Genomic DNA, 22225 nt, shown 5'->3' on the forward strand with positions numbered 1-22225 from the left:
CTTACGAAAAGCTTGAGGGCCTTTTTTGTTCCATCAACTATGTTTTCAAAACGGTTTGTGTCAAACATCCACTGAAGTCAATGGTTTGGTGTGAATCCATGTCCTAGTTCAGGGCAGTCTGTTACTTTCTGCATCCTCTTTGTTATGACCATTTGCACATTTCTTCAAATCAACAAATACAGAAAGTTATAAAAATTATTAACAGAGACAGATCACAGCACAGTTTAAGTCAGTGTTTCCAAACTTTTATTCTTCCATGGCACACTTTTTAAGACTAAAAATATTCTACGGCACACCACTATCCCACATAGGCTAACCATCATCAATATTTTTCCTTTTCAAGAGCTTTTCCATGTTTTCTGTCCATCCTAGTAGCGTGTTTACTTCTAATGTTTGAAAGTATAAGCTTAAAGTACCAATTCCAGCTTTTTTAGTGGTACAAGTTTATTCAAGTTCAAATATTAACAAATGAGCATCTTATTTGCTATGAGTGAGTCAGTGAATCATTTTGAGTCATTCATGACCGAAATCTACCAAGAGACTTTATAGTGTTTAAGCATTAAAAGAACAAAGCAGATCTATAGTCTTCTGTAACGGTTACCCGGTCTTGTCCCTCTGTTGCCCTTTGTTTGTGATTTTGTCACTTTTGGTATTCCTTAGTTTTCACTTTTGTCACGCTTGTACCTCCATAGTCTTGTGTTCACTGTTCATTGTTTGCACCTGCCCTTGTTAATTTGCCTTTGGTTTCTGTTAATCACCTTGTTATCTTGTTTGAGTTCTGTTCTTTCATTGGCCCCTTTTCCCATGTTTGTGTATTTATACCCCGTGTCTTTGTTCAGTCTTCGTCGATCGTTGTTTGATGTTAACCCGGTGTATCTTTCCCTCCCGAGTTCCCTGTTCGTGTTTACCTTGGTCAGCTTACTCAGTTTATGTTTCATTTCCCCATCGTGGGTTGTTACTTTGTGTTTTTCCTGTGTTGTTCATTTAATAAAGTTCAACTGCGTTTGGATCCGCATCTCCTCGTCTGCTTCGTTACTCAAGCATAACAGAACGATCGACCAAAAACATGGATCCAGCGGTTCAAAGAGCGAACTACGAACTGCTCTGCCTGAAGCAAGGGGACCGACCGATAGAAGACCACATCCACGACTTTCTTGTTCTGGCAAACGTTTCAGACTTCCCTAATTCCTCCCTTGTGGTCTTCTTCCGAGGCAACCTGAGTGACGGGCTGAAGGAGCGGTTGCCACCAGCAACGCTTGACTGGACGCTCCAGCGCTTCGCTGAGGAGACCCTACAGGCCTGCGGTTCTCCTTTAACAGTGGACATCATCGAGGAGAACCCCGTGCGCCTCCCACAGTATTGACCCTCCATTACGCCCTGTGGTTCAGCCCCTCCTGTCAGCGAGCCTGTCCCACACCAGCCAGCCATGAGCCAGCGCCCTCTTCGTCTGCCCGGAGGAGGAGGAGAAGACAGGCTTCCGCCTCCCGGCCCACGCCTGCCCCGGTCTGCGAGCCAGAGCCCACGCCGGCCCCGGTCTGCGAGCCAGAGCCCACGCCTGCCCCGGTCTGCGAGCCAGAGCCCACGCCTGCCCCGGTCTGCAAGCCAGAGGCCACGCATGTCACAGTGAGCGAGCCAGCGGCCACGCATGTCACAGTGAGCGAGCCAGCGGCCACGCATGTCACAGTGAGCGAGCCAGCGGCCACGCATGTTACAGTGAGCGAACCAGCGCCTACGGCCTCTACCGTCAGCGAGCCTGAGCCCTCGTCAACCACGGTCAGCGAGCCTGAGCCCTCGTCAACCACGGCCAGTGAGCCTGAAGCCACGCTGACCAGGAACAGCATCCCAGCTTCGCCAGTCGCATCAGCCCGGAGGAAGAGGAGAAAAGGAGAGGTCTCTGCACTCCAGCCTCCGCCTGCCGCAGCCCCATGCCCTAAACCCCCCTTGGCTCTGCCCTCAGCGCCCGGCGAACCCAAGCCGGCGCATACCACGGTAACCCAGCCAGAGCCTGTAGCCTCAGACGTCAGTGAGCCAGTGCCGATAGCCTCAAACGTCAGTGTGCCAGTGCCTGTAGCCTCGACCGTCCCTGAGCCAGCGCCTGTAGCCTCGACCGTCCCTGAGCCAGCGCCTGTAGCCTCGACCGTCCCTGAGCCAGCGCCTGTAGCCTCGACCGTCCCTGAGCCAGCGCCTGTAGCCTCGACCGTCCCTGAGCCAGCGCCTGTAGCCTCGACCGTCCCAGAGCCAGCGCCTGTAGCCTCGACCGTCCCAGAGCCAGCGCCTGTAGCCTCGACCGTCCCAGAGCCAGCGCCTGTAGCCTCGACCGTCCCAGAGCCAGAGCCAGTAGCCGTCGGACCGTCCCAGAGCCAGAGCCAGTAGCCGTGACCGTCCCAAGAGCCAGTGCCTAAAGCCATGACCGTCCAAGAGCCAGTGCCAGTAGCCATGTCCGTCCACGGGCCAGAGCCAGTAGCCAAGACCGTCCAAGAGCCAGAGCCAGTAGCCAAGACCGTCCAAGAGCCAGTGCCAGTAGCCAAGACCGTCCAAGAGCCAGAGCCAGTAGCCAAGACCGTCCAAGAGCCAGTGCCAGTAGCCATGACCGTCCAAGAGCCAGCACCAGAAGCCTTGATCGTCCAAGAGCCAGCACCTCTCGAGTCTTCCAGGGCTCCTCCTCCCGAAGCTTTCCAGAGCTCCGCCATCCGAAGTTTCCCGAGCTTTCCAGAGCTCCGCCTTCCGAAGCTTCTCCGAAGCTTTCCAGAGCTCCGCCATCTGAGTTTCCTGAGCTTTCCAGAGCTCCGCCCTCCGAGCTTCCCAGAGCTCCACCTCTCAAGCCTCTCGAGCCTTCTAGGGCTCCGCCTCCCAAGACCCTCGAGCCTTCCAGGGCTCCGCCCTCAAGTCTCTCGAGTCTTCCAGGGCTCCGCCCCTCAAGTCTCTCGAGTCTTCCAGGGCTCCGCTCTCAAGCCTCCCAAGCTTTCCAGAGCTCCGCCCCCTGAGCTTCCCAGAGTTCCGCCTCTCAAGCCTTCCAGGGTCCGCCTCTCGAGCCTCCCAGGGCTCCGCCTCTCGAACCTCTCGAGCCTTCCAGGGCTCCGCCTCTCGAGCCTTCCAGGACTCCGCCCCCCGAGTCTCCTACGGCTCCGCCCCCAGAGCCTCTTGAGCCTCCTACGGCTCCGCCCCCAGAGCCTCTCGAGCCTCCTGCAGCTCTGCCTACGGGGCCTCCTGTGGCTCCGCCCCCAGAGCCTCCTACGGCTCCGCCTCCAGAGCCTCCTATTGCTCCGCCTCTCGATCCACTCAAGCCTTTGACGGCTCCGCCCCCAGAGCCTCTTGAGCCTCCTACGGCTCCGCCTCTCGAGCCACTCAAGCCTCCTACGGCTCCGCCCTCAGAGCCTCCTGAGCCTCCTATGACTCCGCCTCCCGAGCCTCCCACGGCTCCGCCTCTCGAGCCACTCAAGCCTTCGACGGCACCGCCCTCCGAGCCTCCCGAGCCTCCTACGGCTCCGCCGCTCGAGCCACTCAAGCCTTCGACGGCTCCGCCCTCAGAGCCTCCCGAGCCTCCTATGGCTCCGCCTCCCGAGCCTCCTCCGGCACCGCCTCTCAAGCCACTCAAGCCTTCGACGGCTCCACCCTCAGAGCCTCCTACGTCTCTGCCCCCAGAGACTCCAGAGTCTTCCTGGTCTCCGCTCCTAGAGTCTCCCACGGCGCCGCCTACCCCGGCTCCGCCTCCTGAGCCTCCTTCGGTTCCACCTCCTGAGCCTCCCTCAGCTCCGCCTTCTGGGCCTTCTGAGCCATCACCTCCCTCGGCTCCGCCTCAGAGGTCCTCCTTGGCTCCGCCTCACGCGGCTCCGCCGGCCTCCCCTGTGGCCACTCCATCTCCTAGGCCACCAAAACCGGCCTCTGTCCTGTGGTCATCTCCCAGGTCCCCTGAACCGGCCCTTGGCCCACGACCACCTCCCAGGCCTCCTGACCCGGTCCCTGTCTTGTGGCCTCCTCCCGGGGCTTCTGACCCTGTTCCCGTCCTGTGGCCTCCTCCCAGGCCCCCTGACCCAGTCCCTGTCCTGTGGCTTCTCCCCAGACCTCCTGACCCAGCCCCAGTCCCATGGCCTCTCCCCAGGCCCCCTGATCCAGTCCCTGTCCCGTGGCCTCCACCCAGGCCTCCTGACCCTGTTCCTGTCCTGAGTCCTCTCTCCTGGCCTCCTGACCCAGTCCCCGTCCAGTGGCCTCCTCCCAGGTTCCCCAAACCTGTCCTTGCCCGGTGGCCAGCTCCCAGACCATCAAAACCTGTCCCTGCCCGGTCGATACCTCCCTGGCCCCCTAACTCTCATCTCCATTCGTGCCCTCGTGGACTGTCTCATTTCCCCCCCGGACTTCCTATCTGCCCCTGGCACCTCCCGGACCTGCCTGTCTTGCCCTCTGTGCCCCCCGGACTTCCTGCCTGCCCAGTGTACCCCCCTGGTCTGCCTGTCTGCCCATGTGCCCACTTGTACTGTCTGTTTGCCCCTGGTGCCCTCATGTTGTTCTTGTGGAGTTTTGTCTTTTGTTGTTTGTTATCAAGGATCGTCTGGTATCCGATCCTTAAGGGGGGGGCTATGTAACGGTTACCCTGTCTTGTCCCTCTGTTGCCCTTTGTTTGTGATTTTGTCACTTTTGGTATTCCTTAGTTTTCACTTTTGTCACGCTTGTACCTCCATAGTCTTGTGTTCACTGTTCATTGTTTGCACCTGCCCTTGTTAATTTGCCTTTGGTTTCTGTTAATCACCTTGTTATCTTGTTTGAGTTCTGTTCTTTCATTGGCCCCTTTTCCCATGTTTGTGTATTTATACCCCGTGTCTTTGTTCAGTCTTCGTCGATCGTTGTTTGATGTTAACCCGGTGTATCTTTCCCTCCCGAGTTCCCTGTTCGTGTTTACCTTGGTTAGCTCACTCAGTTTATGTTTCGTTTCCCCATCGTGGGTTGTTACTTTGTGTTTTTCCTGTGTTGTTCATCTAATAAAGTTCAACTGCGTTTGGATCCGCATCTCCTCGTCTGCTTCGTTACTCAAGCATAACATCTTCCTTCAGTCTGAGCATTATTTTTCATCCAATAATAGTGAGTTTCAATACCGTCCTTAACTTCTCCTTTATGAAAACTTGCATGGCTACAAATCGACTAACTTCAGTATAAGAATTAAAAACACAGCAGATCTACAGAAACATTTTCCTACAGTAGCCTATTTAAACTGCTGAGCATGGTTTTTATCAGAAAAGGCCACATAATAGACAAATAATAATAATTTTGAGTTTCAATAATATTCTTTCATCATTGTAAAGCACATTTCACACGAGTTGAGTCGAGGCATCAACACTCCGTTCAATGCCAGAGTCAAGCGCCGCATTGCCCTCCACATGACAAGAGTAGCAGAAAGCATCACAAAGGCGATTTTCCATGTAAAAAGCAGGAGCTGTGCACAATAAACATTGAAAACATGTATTTGGAAGAGAGAGAAAAAGCTTGCAGTTGTTTTGATAGCAGAAAGTAATATAAAGACTTGTTTATATTTAGGTCTAAGCGGTATCTTGGTGAATTTAAATGAGTTCAATAACTGGAGTCTCAGATATTCGAAAACGACATGGTAATATTTAATGAAAAGAAATTATGAGACATTCAATGTCTCTTTACAAATTTGGACAGTTTTTCAATATTTCTTGTTGCTTAGTACTCTCAAAGACGTTGGTGAAGCAAAAACGTGTGTGTGAAAAACACTTTGGTGTAAAGTCACTTCATAGACTTCAATGTATTCTGCTGCGCAGATGCGAGTCATGTGAAAGACCCTTAACGCGTATAAATATCAGTCAATTCTGCAGATTAATCTTTGATCTTCACAATCACAAAAGTGACCAAATATGGTTTCAAATCGCCGAATTTCTCAGAAAGGTGAGGAGCTGGGATCCCTAAAATTATATAAAAATAAATCATGCATTTATTTATTTTGTGTAATTTGATAAGTTTCCACGGCACACCTGACAATCTTTCATGGCACACTAGTGTGCCATGGCACAGTGGTTGGGAAACACTGCTTTAAGTTGAAGTGTGTATTTTTTCAATGTTAACATATTCAGAGTGACTATTTGTTCTAGGTGTAAATAACACCTGCCACAAAGAGGCTATTTGCAATCAAATAGTGAAAACACAGAATTTGAAGACACATTTTTTACCCTTGTGTTGCTGCAATGGTGTAGTGTGTAAAGACAATGAGAATGTGCTTTTTTTCATGTGGAGGATCCGGGTTTGATTCCCCCATTATGTTTCCGGTTTCCCATTTCCTTTAATACTACTTATAATAATAAATAAATATGAATATAAATGGTTGATTAGTAAATGTGAGTACACAGTGATTTGGTCAAGTTGACTGTCGGGAAGGTGAGAGAAATATTCTTTGATCTGGGTAAAATTAACCATGATTTTACAATAATAATATTGTAGCAACAATGTTTTTTTTAGCAGAAGCCATAGCTTTAATGCAGTTAACCATGGTGTCACTACTGTAATATGGTGGGAATATTTTAACCATGTTTAATTTTGGTTACTGTAATTTTACCACAAAATACAATGGTGATGCTATGGTTACTGTAGTAAACCCATGATTAATGTTTGTAAGATAAGTTTAGGGTTGGGGTAAGGTTTAGGGATTGGTGAAGGGTGCCTGTGGGATAAACGCAGTAAACACACAGCAGTAATCCCCAATACTGTATTTTAATACTTAATTAGGACTGCAAACACATCTAACACTATTTGCATCTGGGTAAAAATAGCCTCAGCCTAAAATATTTAGAGACAACTGTAAGCAAACCATCCATAAGATGATTTTATTGAAAACTGTTAACACTGTGTTTGAAAGCAATGTTTATTTTTCCAGTTCCCTTTTGTGGCAAAGTAGGCTATTTCAAAAAGGATAAACAATTTAATAATCTCATTTTTATTTGTTGAGGATTATATCACATTTGAGGACAAACAGAAGTTTCAGGGTTTGCTTTACTGTACCTTTCTTAACGTGCACGCTTTTGCTTCAGGGGAGGGGAAGGGCGTTATATGCAAGAAATACACCTGGCCAGTTGTTCCGTATTACCAAAATCTACCTGTTCGTACTCGACAAATCACGGTACTAAACCGGCTCAACACGGAGATTGTAAAATCTCGCAACGTTATTGGGTGTAGCCCAGCCTGCTGCTCTGCAGATGTCTGCTAGAGAGGTGCCATGGGCCAGTCCCCAGGAGGATGCCACACTCCTAGTAGAGTGTGCTTGTATTCCCAAAGGGGCGGGCACGGACTGGGCCTGGTATGCCAGAGCGATGGCATCGACGATCCAGTGGGCAAGCCTCTGTTTGGAGACAGCGTTCCCTTTCCGCTGTCCACCAAAGCAGTCAAAGAGCTGCTCAGAGCGTCTAAAGCTCTGCGTGTGATCCAAGTAGTTGCACAAAGCATGCACCGGACACAGTAACGCCAGGGTTGGGTCTGCCTCCTCCCGGGGCAGCGGTTGCAGGCTCACCACCTGCTCCCTGAAGGGGGTCGTGGGAACCTTGGGCACATAGTCCGGCCAGGGTCTCATGATCACGTGAGAATCTGCCGGACCAAACTCCAGGCAAGTGTCACTGACAGAGAATGCTTGCAGGTCCCCAACCCTCTTGATGGAGGTGAGCACAATCAGGAGGGCCATCTTCAAGGAGACTGCTTTCAGCTCGACTAACTCTAGTGGCTCAAATGAGGCTCCCCGAAGGCCAGGAGAGATCCCATGAGGGGAAGAGGTGTGACCTGGGAGGATTCAGCATCCGGGTGCCTCGCCAAGGACTTACTGTGCACTGCGTCGTGGTGGGGAGCTATAGCGTATAGCTACATATACCTTCAAGGTGGAGAGGGACAGCCGCCCCCCCAGCCTCTTCTGCAGGAAGGAAAGCCCTGACCTGACTGCTCATCTCTGGGGGTCTTCGGCTCGGGAAGAACACCAATTCATGAACAAGTGCCACTTCAGGGCTGCCTCATAGAGGGAGCTCTTGCCTGAGTGATTGTGTCTACCACTGCTAGTGGTAGGCCACTTAGGTCTTCCACATCCCATCCAAGGGCCAGGTGTGGAGGCTCCAGAGGACAGGCTCTGGAGGGGAGCACCGGACGATCCCGCCAGGTGGGGATGTTTTGCAGGCACAGGTACATAGAAAGGTCAGCTCTGCATCAGCCTCATACTGGGCGGGCAGGCCCGAAGGTGGCAGCCCAGTCGAGTCCTCAGCGTCCAACATCGCCAGTGCTCTCTCTGATGCAGCGATCGAAGATTCATCATGCTTGCAGGCCCCGAATGAGACATCAAGCTGGCCACAATGTGGGCTGGTCTCATTTCGGAACAGGACGGGAGCAAACGAGCATGCTTGAGAACAGGTGGTCTGTGGGGAATTAACCTGCGAGACCGCGGCCATTCCCCAGCTCCCCAAATCGCCTCCAGTGCCAACCAGGCTGGCCTCATACACGTGGGTAGAAGGAGTAGCGTGGTGGGTGGCTAGAGTGGCTTTCCCGCTTCAGAAGAAGGAAAGCAGCGACATTGCCATGGTCACATTCTCGCAATGAGAACATGAACCATCCTCAAACGCTGCCTCAGTGTGATCGCTGCCCGGACACGTGAGGCAGGGCCAGCAGCAGTCGGAGGCGGAGAGATAACGACCGCATCCAGGAATCACACAAAGACAGAAAGACATATTTATGTCAACGTCAATGTGTGTGCTCTAATAGAGAAAATATACTCAGGAATATATGCTCTTTTATTGCTGTCGAATAGCCCAGGGGTGAAATCTGCACTCGTCATGCCGAAGGAGAGAAAGCTGCTGGAAATGTATATCCAACAGCATACGCTTCTTAAGAGATGAATAGAACAGCAGTAGTATTCAGCTTGCTGATTGTACAATCACTTGGCTCCGAAGAAAAAAATCTGAATGAGAGTGGGCATTCTTCTCCTTTTATACCTGTATGTCTGGAGGAGTGGCATGCAAATTCCACTCGCCAATTCTCATTGGCCTTTTCTGAAAAGAATAATAGAAGCGACCCCTAGTGTCACTGCATCGACACAATGTCGAGTGAGTGACAGAAAGGGAAATACAACTAACTCTGTGAATGAATTAGTTTATATGTATTGTATTTTTTAATGTCTTCTGTTAAAGTAGCTCTTATAACATGGGATGATAGCTTATATTATCAATATTATTCTCAGTTAAATATAACTATAGGTCTGCTCGTCTGCAACGTGCTAACATTGACAAAAGCATCTTAGCTAAGTCAAGTATATAAGTCAAGCCCCATATGCTGTTTTGGATATTTCTTTTAAAATAAAATAATAATTGAAAGAGAATTGGAATGTATTTGATAGCTTATTTGTAGTACATCAAGATTACATAAATGCATGTATTTATATTAAACATGTTGCATTTTGAAGATTAAAATAAGGTTTGTATTAAGTGAGGTCACACTTTATTTTAGATGTCTTTAAATACTATGTACTTACATTAAAATTCTGTCTCCAGTGTCTTAAATATGGAGCACGACAGAAAGAGTTACGAATGAGCCACCAACCTTGCACCTATACAATTTTTTTTATTGATTTATTTTAGTTGTTGTTGGTGCTCTTATGCAATAGATAACAATTTATATATTTTGGGATATATTATTTTGATATATATATATATCCCACAAATAATTTTATTCTCCTGCAACCCACATACAAAACTTGCCCCGCACCGCTCTGTTGCGTCGTGTCCCACGGGAGTGCAGGCCTCTACCGCCAATTGACTCCAATTAGCCAATTAGCCTATCAGAAGTTAATTGGCTAATTGCCTAAAGGCTTGACATAATTTTCTGGAATTTTCCATGCTGCTTAAAGGCACAGTTAACTTACTGTATGTAAACTTCTGACCCACTGGAACTGTGATATAGTCAATTAAAAATGAAACATTCTGTCTGTAAACAATTGTTTGAAAAATGATTGTGTCATGAACAAAGTAGATGTCAGATGTAGATGTAGACATGCCAATACTATAGTTTGCTAATATGAAATATGTGGAGTGGTTAAAAAATGGGTTTTAATGACTTCAATCTAAGTGTATGTAAACTTCTGACTTCAGCTGGTATATATATATACTGGTGGCCAAAAGTTTGCAATAATGTACAGAATTTGCTCTTATGGAAAGAAATTGGTACTTTTATTCACTAAAGTGGCATTCAACTGGCATTCAAGTCACAATGTATATTAAGGACATTAATAATGTGAAAAATTACTATTACAATTTGAAAAAAATGCTCAGAACTTCAACTACTTCAAAGTGTTCTCATCAAAAAAATCCTCCATGTGCAGCAATGGCAGCTTTGCAGGTCCTTGACATTCTAGCAGTCAGATTGTCCAGATGCTCATGTGACATTTCACCTTGTCAGGCACTTCTCAGGCACCTTACAGTCATCTGGCCTTCCACATCTCTTTCTGACCTTGTTTAAGTCCTTTGTCTTTGAAGACTGTATTGTACACCTTTGAATAAAATCTTCAGTTTTTGGGCTCTTCATTCCTCAAAACAATGATTGACTGACGAGTTTCTAGAGAAAGCTGTTTCTTTTTTTGTTGTTGCCATTTTTTATCTAATATTAACCTTAAGACATGCCGGTCTATTGCATACTGTAGCAACACAAAAACAAACACAAGAACAATGTTAAGATTAATTGAACAACCAAATAGCTTTCAACTGTGTTTCTAGTAGCAAATTAGCAATTTAGCATTATTAGTCAAGGATAAGGTGATGGAGTGATGGCTGCTGGAAATGGGGTCTGTCTAGATTTGATCAAAAATTACTTTTTTCAAATAGTGATGTGCTGTTTTTACATCAGTAATGTCCTGACTATACTTTGTGATCAGTTGAATGCCTCTTTGGTGAATTAAAGTACTAAATTTCCTTCTGAAACAGCAAAATCTGTACATGATCCTGAACAAATTGCCAAGAATACAAACACAAAAGTGGAGAACAAATAAAAGAATTGGCAAGGGCTACAGCTTGCAGGAGAAGAAAATATAACTTGTTTGGAATATATAAAAGACATGCTGATGCCTAATCAACAAGTGTTACAATGAGATACATGAGCAAATTACAGAGTCTAGATCTTTAGTCACCTAACAACATTTGGCCTATACATTTGATGCATCTTTGACCCACCATTTAACTGCACTGCTGATTACAGATATTTACATTTGATGAGTTTAAAACCAGTTACATTTTATGTTGTTAATTTTAATGTTAGATAATAGTTTATTAAACAAATCGAATATGTTAATGGATATAGTTTGTTCTATAGTTATAAGTGTTCACCAGTTACCAGCAACATCTTCTCAAAAGTATTGATTTTAAATGTGGTGTCTGTTGTTTGCCTTCCAGTATTAAATTCTCTATCAATCACATTTGCATGTACTCATAGAATAATCTAAAGGGAACTGATTAATTATGACACCGGGAACAACTGATGAGTTACAGACAGCATGCAACTTCTTTTCTCGCTTTACAAGCCTGACCGTGTCCCTCTGCAGGGAGTTGATCACATTTGCCAAGGACTAACATGTGGTGGAAGCCCGTTAATCTACAACCTTCATGAATTACAAGCAAATTGGGTGTCACGATCTTCCCTCACATAGTCATGTCTTAATGGCATGCCATGAAGTTCCAAGAACTGCGCTCTATCTGAAACCACTGTCCAACTGTGAGGTCTGAAGATCCATAAAATGAGCTGATAACCTCATCATTTTTGGGATAGAATACTAATAATGAACAGTGTCATTTGGTTCTCTAGTTCTAAAGCAATACAAATAGTTATATACACATACTTTACGAGCTAGATCTAAAACAATCAACTTAGACAATTGAAAGGGCCCCTATTACTGAACATCCATTCACAGCGCTGGTTTCTCACAGTGGTCAGCCATTGCTTTTACACAAACCAGAAGATGACTACATGATTCTTTTTGTGGACTTGAATTTGTCTCAGTTATGAGAATCACTACAGCATCTTATCAAAAGTACTATGAAGTAAGGGAATGGTGGATTTAAGATTTTCAAACATTTTTTTCTTCACTTGGAGAGCTATAGAATTGATTGATACCAGAGAGAGAGAGAGAAAGAGAGAGAGATAGACAGACAGATGTATACATGAAAAAGTCCTTGTACACTGTGATGGGATCTAGTCCTCGACCAAAGGAAACAAGTTCTGAAATGATTTTAAAACACAGGAAATATGGCTGACACAAAATTTAAAGCAATGTGTCAACATGCCTTTAATGCTCTGTCTAATATATGGTAGCTTCATCTACAGGATGACATTGACTAGGTCCAGAATTCACATTTCACTATAATACTGTTTAATGTATTGCAAAGACTTTTTTTTTTCTCTTTGCTTTGTGAACCCTCCAGTGATGTATAAAGAATGATCATGTTAATTATTTTAATCATGAATGTAAAGGGTTAGTTCACCCCAAAATGTAAATGTTCTTATCATTTACTCACCATCATGCCTTCCCACATGTGTATGGCTTTCTTTCTTCTGCTGAACACAAATTAAGATTTTTAAAAGAATATTTGAGCTCTGTAGGTCCATGCAATGCAATTAAATGGTGGCCAGAACCTTGAAAGTCCAAAAAGCACATAAATGCAGCATAAAAGTAATCCATACAACTCCAGCAAATCAATGTCTTCAGAAACTATATTATAAGTGTGGGTGAGACACAGATCAATATTTAAGTCCTTTTTTACTATAAATTCTCCTCCCTGCCCAGTAGGGGGTGATCTTAACAAAAAAAATGAATGGCAAAAAACAAAAACTGCTGATTGTGGAAGTTGAGATGTATTGTTAAAAAATGACAAATATTTATCCGTTTCTTAGTCACACATATCATATCGCTTCTGAAGACATGGATTAAACCACTGGAGTTGTGTGGATTACTTTTATGTTGCCTTTATGTGCTTTTTGGACTTTCAAGGTTCTGGCCACCATTTATTCTTCTAAAAATGCAAGTCTATTTATTTTATCTAACATAGCCACTTCTGCCATTACATTGCACTGTACATAATATACTGTATTTTTGTTCTTTATATAACAGATTTGTATTAGATTTGCACTGCATGTGTGTATGTGAGTATGTATGTAGGTGTGTGTGTCTGAGTGTATGTACGTATATGAATAATTATTATTATTTATTTATTTATTTATTTATTTTTAATTATCTATGACTTGCTGCTGTTTTTGTCTTGTTTTTGTATTGTTGTGCACTGGAAGCTTCTGTCACCAAGACAAATTCCTTGTATGCGTAAGCATACTTGGCAGCTGATTCTGTTTCTGAGTTCATCAGAAGAAAGAAAGTCATACACATCTGGGATGGCATGAGTAAATGATGAGAGAATTGTCATGTTTGTGTGAATTATCCCTTTAAATCAAGAAGTCAGCATATGAGATATGATTTACACATTTTAATTTCATCATAACACAATTCCATCAAATTTTATTTATCTATTTATTTGTTTTTGTTAAAGATTACTCGATTTAATTTGATGGAGATTTGTTATGACACTGAAATGCATTAATCTTGTGTGATTTTTCCATACTTGCGGTTCTGCTGTGAATAAACAAGGCACTTTTGATATACAGTATGAATGGTCGTTAAACAATAAGTCTGACTTGTTGCACTATTCTTTTTTAACACTGGGTGGAGACAAAGTGTAAAGTATGGAAATTATTCCCCACAACAACTGTTAAACAGTAAATTGATTTAAATAAAAAAATTATAATAATTAAGTAATTAGGTAAAATAAAACAAGAAAGTCCCTTATTTTGGTGATATGAATAACAAGTGAAATTACCTGGATATGAAAAAATATGACTATGTAACATATTGGTATTGGTCATTGGTTCGTCAGTTGCTATTTTGAGTTGTCAAGACAAGAGACCAGCGGCTTCTCAAGGACAAGCATGTTAAAGGTCAGTGGCCTGGAGTGAGACAGTGCAGACATTGTTGTGACAGATTCAGCACCTGTAGGAGCAGAGCCAGCCAAGGTCTACTCAATAACAAGAAGCAAAACACAACACCTGACACCCTGCTGCTGTACACCACCGCAATACCCTTGGGATATGGGTGACAAGCAAACACTCGTTTAAAAATAATAAAGATATCTCACACTTTGTTCATTGTGGTTATTGATGATGCATTTCTTTTTACATGATCATTTTTGCCTTTTTGCCACTTATAAAAGTGCAACTTAGTTAAGAGCACAGGCAATTATTAAGAGAAAAAGGATATGTCGCAAGCCGGACTTGCAAACTGCAAACTTGGGAAAAAAAAGAAAAAGATATGAAAATAAAATAAAGAAATAAAACACACACACAAATGTATATATATATATATATATATATATATATATATATATATATATATATATATATATATATATATATATATATAGTATAAGATGGCAAATACATATATATTCTTACTTTGCCTCCAAGGTCCAGTTCTGATGCTCGTGTGCCCATTGTATGCACTTTCGATGGTGGACAGGGGTCATCATGGGCACTCTGACCGGTCTGCGACCACTCAGTGCCATACACAGCAAGGGGCGATGCACTGTGTGTTGTGACACATTCTTCCCGTAACCATCATTAAAATGTTATGTGATGTGCCACAGTAGACCTTCTTTGTTCGCTTACCATCTAATCTATCCAGACCTTGACATGTGGCCTTGTTAAGAGATGATCATGGTTATTCACTTAACCTGTGAGTGGTCATAAATTTGTTCATCAGTATATGATGTAATAACAACAACCGCAAAAAGGTAAATCACAATTTAACCACAAGGATCAACTACTTGGTTTACAGTATCACTTACAGTTGCAAAGAGATGCCCGATCCGTGGTTTTCTGCCATTTAAAAAAATAAATACAAATCCATCATTTTGAATGTGAGTCATTTTGGGATCATAAAATGTCCAGTTGATCTACACTTCAGATTCTCACCGATTTTAAATACCTGGTCATCCAGGATTTCATTGTTGTTATATTTCAAAATCTCTGGCACATTTGCAAAGAGGAAAAATACTGAGCCGGTCTGGCTGGATCTTAGAAGATGGGTTTTCCGCCTCTGTAGTCTGGGCCTTTCCTACAAGGCTGGCGGTATTGATACTGGGAGGACAAACTTTCCACATTCGGTCTGATTTTTTAAAGTGTTCACTTCATGCCAAATCATTCCGGTGGTGCAAAAAGAAAGGACTGTGTAATCTTCTAAAGCATTTGGTGTGGCAATGTTAAGCCATATTTATTTTCTTTGTATGAGTAAATGTGTGAGTGTAGTCATCCATACCTGTTTTGTTGATGCAAACTAAAGCATGTTTCATCATTTGGAAAGCTGTGTTCTTAAATGTTGGAACTCAATGAAAAGGCAAGTGGAATTATATTTATGTTAGTTTATTGAACAAGTCTTTGACTCAGTATGGGACAGAGGATGGCTGACACTTTAGTATCTAAATAAATCTCTGAAAAAATAATACTGTAATCTAAAATGGCATGTCTTTTTTTTGTCCAGTAAATCTCTGCAGTACAATATTTTCACATTCTTACTATTATACTGTACATACTGGCATTGCCACGCTAACAACATTACGATTGCTGTTTTCATGTTTTATGATTGAGGGTTCATCACTTTTAATCCCCTTCATTGGACACATTCTTTCCCTTGCTTACATAAGTGAATTTAAATGATACTTTGAACTCTTCCATTCACATACAGTGATTTCTCTCCAAAATATACCAATTATGCACCCACTGGCTCAACAAAAAGAAAATAAGAGCAAGGACATTTTTGATAATAACATACAATTTCCACATTCGGTCTGATTTTTTAAAGTGTTCACTTCATGCCAAATCATTCCGGTGGTGCAAAAAGAAAGGACTGTGTAATCTTCTAAAGCATTTGGTGTGGCAATGATAGAAATCTCCAACGGTCTCACGATGACAGCTTGTAATAATTTGTATGAGACAGCGAAAATGTAAGATATCGTATGACATTACTCATATGAAAAGGTGTGACTTTTATTTGCATCACTTTATTGTAAGAAAGGAAACATCAGTGAACAAATTTGGTTACTAATGTCATATTTATTTACAGTGTGCAATGCAAATGACTTTTTGACTTTCAATAACCCATAATACGCTTCCCTAATTGCATCCCAAACCTGATGTTTTCTTTCTTCTGTGCACAAAAGTGATTTTCATATTAAAACATGGTTAGGTTTAGGGTTTAGGTAGGGGGTTACACTTTATAGTGAAATTTTGAGATGGGGATTAAATTTAGGAAAAATCGTAATATCATTTTTATTGGTTCGTTTTTTTTTCTTAATGGGAGTCATATGATTTTGCTCAAGCAAACTCATGGGATTTATTAACTTTGCTATCTTTTACTAGTATTTATGACTTGCTATGAGACTGGGTTGGAAATCTCTGGTGAATAAATTATAGCATTGTCTAAAAAGTGGTGAATCTGGGTCCCACGACTGAATTCCCCTATCTTATTTCTCAGTGCTTATAGGGTTAGAATAGTTATAGGTGGGTTGGGGTAGACCAGACATGTAAATACAAAGCTTCTGACCCACTTTCTATCATGTCCCATGTACAGAAAAAGGGGTCAAATGAAAACTCAGACATTTGACATTTTTGAAACCAGGTCAAGCCACTGATAGGAAAGATTTCACTTTTGGTCTGGCTGTGACTGTCTGGAAAGTTTTTCCCCCACATTATTTAGCAATTATGTTGCTGTGGTGTTAAATGCACTGCTCTGTTATTGTGAGGATCTGATGTTTTTGCAGAGGATTATGTGAATCAATTGCATTGCATGGTTTGACCCTGAACCTGTAAAAGGAATTGTTGTCCTCATTTTTGTGAGAGTTCTGGGCAGGGGCCAATTTAAACAGCAAAAAACTTTAAGCGACAAACCAAATGTGCCTGCAACCATGGTAGTCTTGTGTAGCTGATTCACCTGGGCTCACCAGCTCTGCGAAACAACTGCTTTTTAAGCTTAGTGCAAGTTTACTTTGAAACAAGACCAGGGAACATTTGAGACCCCAGCTTCTTACGGGTAAATTGAGCTCATGTCCGGAATTAAAACATTATTTGGGACCGGTTACTCAGTCCTTGGGATTTAAATCTGTTGTGCAACATGGTGCTTGTGTGGTGGCGGATTTCAGGTTTATTATTAAGAGCCTTTCAGATTAAGAAACTGTGAAGTAATTTTTTGAAGGCATTGGAATGGTCAAGGGAGAGTTGCTATTAAGAGAATAAACATGCTGCAGGGTTTTTAGTATCAGTGATAAAAGCAAAACTGCCACATTGGCTTGCCTTAAGAATGTGATATGTCGTGACCTGAATCATCTCTTTAATGTGGAAGGTGCGCTTGACTTTAATGTTCATCTGAATACATGACAGGTTATAATGCTGTTTGAACACAAATAAAAATAAAAATAAACACAAACATCTCTTTTGTGGTTAATTGGTGTAGCTCAACTGGTAGAGCATTACGCTCATGATCAAAGATCATTGGTTTGATTCCCAGGGAACATACATACTGATAAAATAAATATGCACAAGTTGCTTTGGATAAAAGCATCTGGCAAATGTACTGTATATATATAAAAATATAAATTCAGTTTACAGCATGCTTTCCTCATGTGGTAACAGTGCAATGCAAATAGAGCAGATATTTGTGAATGAAATGCAATGTATAATGAGCCTAATTTACATAGAAAAGAGGTGTGCTTGTGCCAAAAGAAATGACAATGTCTCAATTTAAATACGCAAGGCGCAGTGCTATTTCGGTGCAGATAGCATCAACTTAAACCAGTCTCCATCTATTGTAATTGCATAGAAAATATCAATCAGTAAATTCTTCAAAATATCTCTTTTTGTGTTCATATGGTTTAAAACAAAATGAAGGCAAGTAAACAGAGAATTTAAAATTTTTGGTGAACTATCCTTTTAACTTCATAAGCTAAAGAACTTGTGATGTAGTGAGGTATAGCAACAAAGCAGGACAAATTCATTGCAGTTAGAAAAGGCATATTGAATATGGTTTGTGCTTGAGAAGAAGGCCTACACAGATTCATTCATTTCATTCAGATTTGCCCTTCATGAATTATAAATGGAGAAAAGAATCCATGACATTCAACTTCTCCATTATTTGATTCTATCCAGATGTACGGTTTATTCTACACAGATGTAAAAAAAAAAATAAGAAAGAAAGAAAAAAAACAGCAGAGCAGATCTGTACTTTGACAGTTTTGCATTTGGAAGAATCAGCAAATCTGTGACTTGTTTAAGTTGCTTGTAATTTTTGCATACTTCTGGGAAAAGCAAGAGTTTGAATATATGCACATGTGAACAGAAGGTGTGCAGTGGTAGTAGAATGATGATGAAAGTCCCCTTCAAAGTAGATTAAAGGGTTGTCCTTAATGCAGTGCTGCCTCCATTTGGTCAAGCTCAAATTTCATCCCCTCTAAAGTAGTTTCAAAAGTGGATCCTCAAGAACAGTTTGACTGAGGGATCTATTGAAGATAAAATGCTTACAAAATACCCCAATATGTCATGTCTGTAAAGTTGTATTTTTTTTTTTTTTTTTTGACAGATAGTATCCCTAACATTCTGCGTTATATCTTCTTTCAGGAGTATTAAACCAAATTTTTTGTGTTTCCTGTTTACTTCCTTGTCTGTTTACCATTCTGATACTTACCTTCCCTACCAGACAATGATGTTCTTGTATTGTGGCCGTACACCTTAGCCAAATACATTAAAATGTTTCATAATTCCTGACATTTAATCATAGATAAAATTCCCTGTCTTAGGTCAGATAGGATCACTACTTTATTTTAAGTATTTTAAATGTTGGGGCCTGGGTAGCTCAGCAAGTAAAGAAGCTGACTACCACACCTGAAGTCGCAAGTTTGAATCCAGGACGTGCTGAGTGACTCCAGCCAGGCTGCCTAAGCAACTTATTGGCCCGTTTACTAGGGTGGGTAGATTCACATTGTGTTAACCTCCTCGTGGTCGCTATAATGTGGTTCTCCCTCTTGGTGGGGTGCATGGTGAGTTGTGCGTGGATGCCTCAGAGAATAGCGTGAAGCGTCCACATGCGCTAGGTCTCCACGGTAACATGCTAAACAAGCCACGTGATAAGATGCGTGGAATGATGGTCTCAGACAGGGAGGCAACTGAGATTCATCCCCTTCCACCTGAATTGATGTGTCACTACGCCACTATGAGGACTTAGAACACATTGGGAATTGGAGATCCAAATTGGGGAGAAAAAGAAAAAAAAGGATTGTGAAATGTCAGAATAACAGTAGAGAGAATGATTTATTTCAGCTTTTATTTCTTTCATCACATTCCCAGTGGGTCGGAAGTTTACATACACTTTGTTAGAATTTGGTAGCATTGCATTAAATTCTTTAACTTGGGTCAAACATTTTGGGTAGCCTTTCACAAGTTTCTCACAATAATTTGCTGGAATTTTGTCCCATTCCTCCAGACAGAACTGGTGTAACTGAGTCAGGTTTGTAGGTCTCCTTGCTCGCACACGTTTTTTCAGTTCTGCCCACAGATTTTCTATCGGACTGAGGTCAGGGCTTTATGATGGCCACTCCAATACCTTTACTTTGTTGTCCTTTGTTGGCCATTTTGCCACAACTTTGGAGGTATGCTTGGGGTCATTGTCCATTTGGAAGACACATTTATGACCAAGCTTTAACTTCCTGGCTGATGTCTTGAGATGTTGCTTCACAATAGCCACATCATTTTCCTTCACGATGCCATCCATTTTGTGAAATGCACCAGTCCCTCCTGCTGCAAAGCACCTCTACATCATGATGCTGCCACCCCCATGCTTTATGGTTGGGATGGCATTTTTCGGCTTGCAAGCCTCACCATTTTTCCTCCAAACATAATGATGGTTATTATGGCCAAACAGTTCAATTTGTTTCATTAGACCAGAGGACATTTCTCCAAAAAGTAAGATTTTTGTCCCCATGTGCACTTACAAACTGTAGTCTGGCTATTTTATGGTGGTTTTGGAGCAGTGGCTTCTTTGCTGAGTAGCCTTTAAGGTTATGTCTATATTGGACTTGTTTTACTGATGATATAGATACTTGCCTACATGTTTCCTCCAGCATCTTTTCAAGATCCTTTGCGGTTGTTCTGGTATTGATTTGCATTTTTCACTCCAAACTATTTTAATCTCTAAGAGACAGAATGCATCTCCTTCCTGAGCAATATGATGGCAGCGTGGTCCCATGGTGTTTATACTTGTGTACTATTGTTTGTACAGATGAAAGTGGTACATTCAGGTGTTTAGAGATTACTCCCAAGGATGAACAAGACTTTTGGAGGTCAACAAACAGGTCTTGGCTGATTTCTTTGATTTTTAAATAATGTCAAGCAGAGGCACTGCATTTGAAGGTAGGGCTTAAAATACATCCACAGGTACACCACCAATTGACTCCAATGAGCCTATCAGAATCTAATTGGCTAATTGTCTAAAGGCTTGACATAATTTTCTGGAATTTTCCAAGCTGCTTAAAGGCACAGTTACCTTAAGTGTACGTACTTTCTGACCCACTGGATTTGTGATATAGTCAATTAAAAGACAAACAATCTGTCTGTAAACAATTGTTGGAAAAATGACTTGTGCATAAAGTAGTCCAAAATTATTGTTTGCCATTATGAAATCTGTGGAGTGGTTTAAAAAAATACGTTTTAAAAATTTACACCTAAGTGGATGTTAACTTCTCAATTCAACTGTATGTTGTACCGGGTTCTAAAGCTGAAAAAATTCTCAGAATGTCAACAATGTACTTCTTTCACAGGGGTTTTGCGGCTTGGTTTAAGTACGCCACAGGCACTTAGGAAAGACTGCACACGGTGCTGCGGCCTGAACGGGGCCCCTCGGTTTACTCCCACTCTGGCCCGGCTCACTCGATTCCAAACATACACACACGAACACACACATACTGCTGACACAGTTGACTTGAGGTTTGCAAACTGCTAGTCGGTTTACATCAAAACCCAGTTTAACTCAGCTAAGTGAATCACATGGTAAATGTTATTTGAAATAGTTAACACTTGATAGAGGTTCTGTATGTTTAACAACACTGAGGTGGTGTGCTTCTATTTCAAAAAGTGTATATTCCTAAAATCTATTTGTCTTTTGTATATTACAGTTAATTAAATAGTGGCACTTTATTAACAGCATGTTCCAGATTTAATACAAGTCAAGCTCAATTTCTTTCCTCAATTCTTTAAATTATTTAGACTCAACCCTTGTTTATTTAAATAAAAAATAAAAAATCGTAGATCCAGTAATTCACTAACAATGAAAGTGAATGGGTCCAGTCCTTTAACATTCAAATACACACAGTTTCAGTGTATAGCCACAAGACGTGAACATTATGTGTTAACATAATTTTACTGTGATTCAATCAGGGATTTACCTGCATTACGGAGTTTACTGCCATTATGTCGATATGACAATGAAGTTGTAATTTTGGATATATTTACATAAACACGGTTAGAAAGCGATTTAATCACACTAAAATAAATGTGTATTTTATAGTTTATGGAGTGGTTTTATTCACTTCCATTGTAAGTGTACTTTCTCTAACCAAAATATTTATTAAATACACAAGGGAGGAGTGCCACAAATGCTGTTGATTTAGATTACCTTGTATTGAACCCAGAACAATATGTACAAAAGTAAATGTCTTTCTTGTATACCAGTTTAATATGTAGAATCATCTAAAAGTAACCATTTACAGATTGATTTCCACAAAAACTGTACACATTGTGGCACTTTCAAATATAGCTCTGTTTGAGCATCCCAACCAGTCATGACACAGCACTATTTGCTGAGCCAGTGGTGTGACTTTGTGAGCTTTAATGCATGTTTTGCTAAAAGTATCACAGTTGTCAATAGAAGAACATGCATAAAGCATCTTTTCACAGTACCAATGTCTGTGGTATTTGCTTCTTGCAGATGGGTAACTTACCAAACTCATGCCAAAGACCATTTTAGTGATATCCTTGTGGTTTCTGCTCCTGGGGCCTGGCACTATTCTGAGGCTCGCACAGAGCAAGAAAAATAGTTTTTGGCATATGACGCCTAAGCCATATTTAT

Source organism: Xyrauchen texanus, chromosome 12 (assembly GCF_025860055.1).
Source record: "Xyrauchen texanus isolate HMW12.3.18 chromosome 12, RBS_HiC_50CHRs, whole genome shotgun sequence".
Lineage (NCBI taxonomy): Eukaryota > Metazoa > Chordata > Actinopteri > Cypriniformes > Catostomidae > Xyrauchen > Xyrauchen texanus.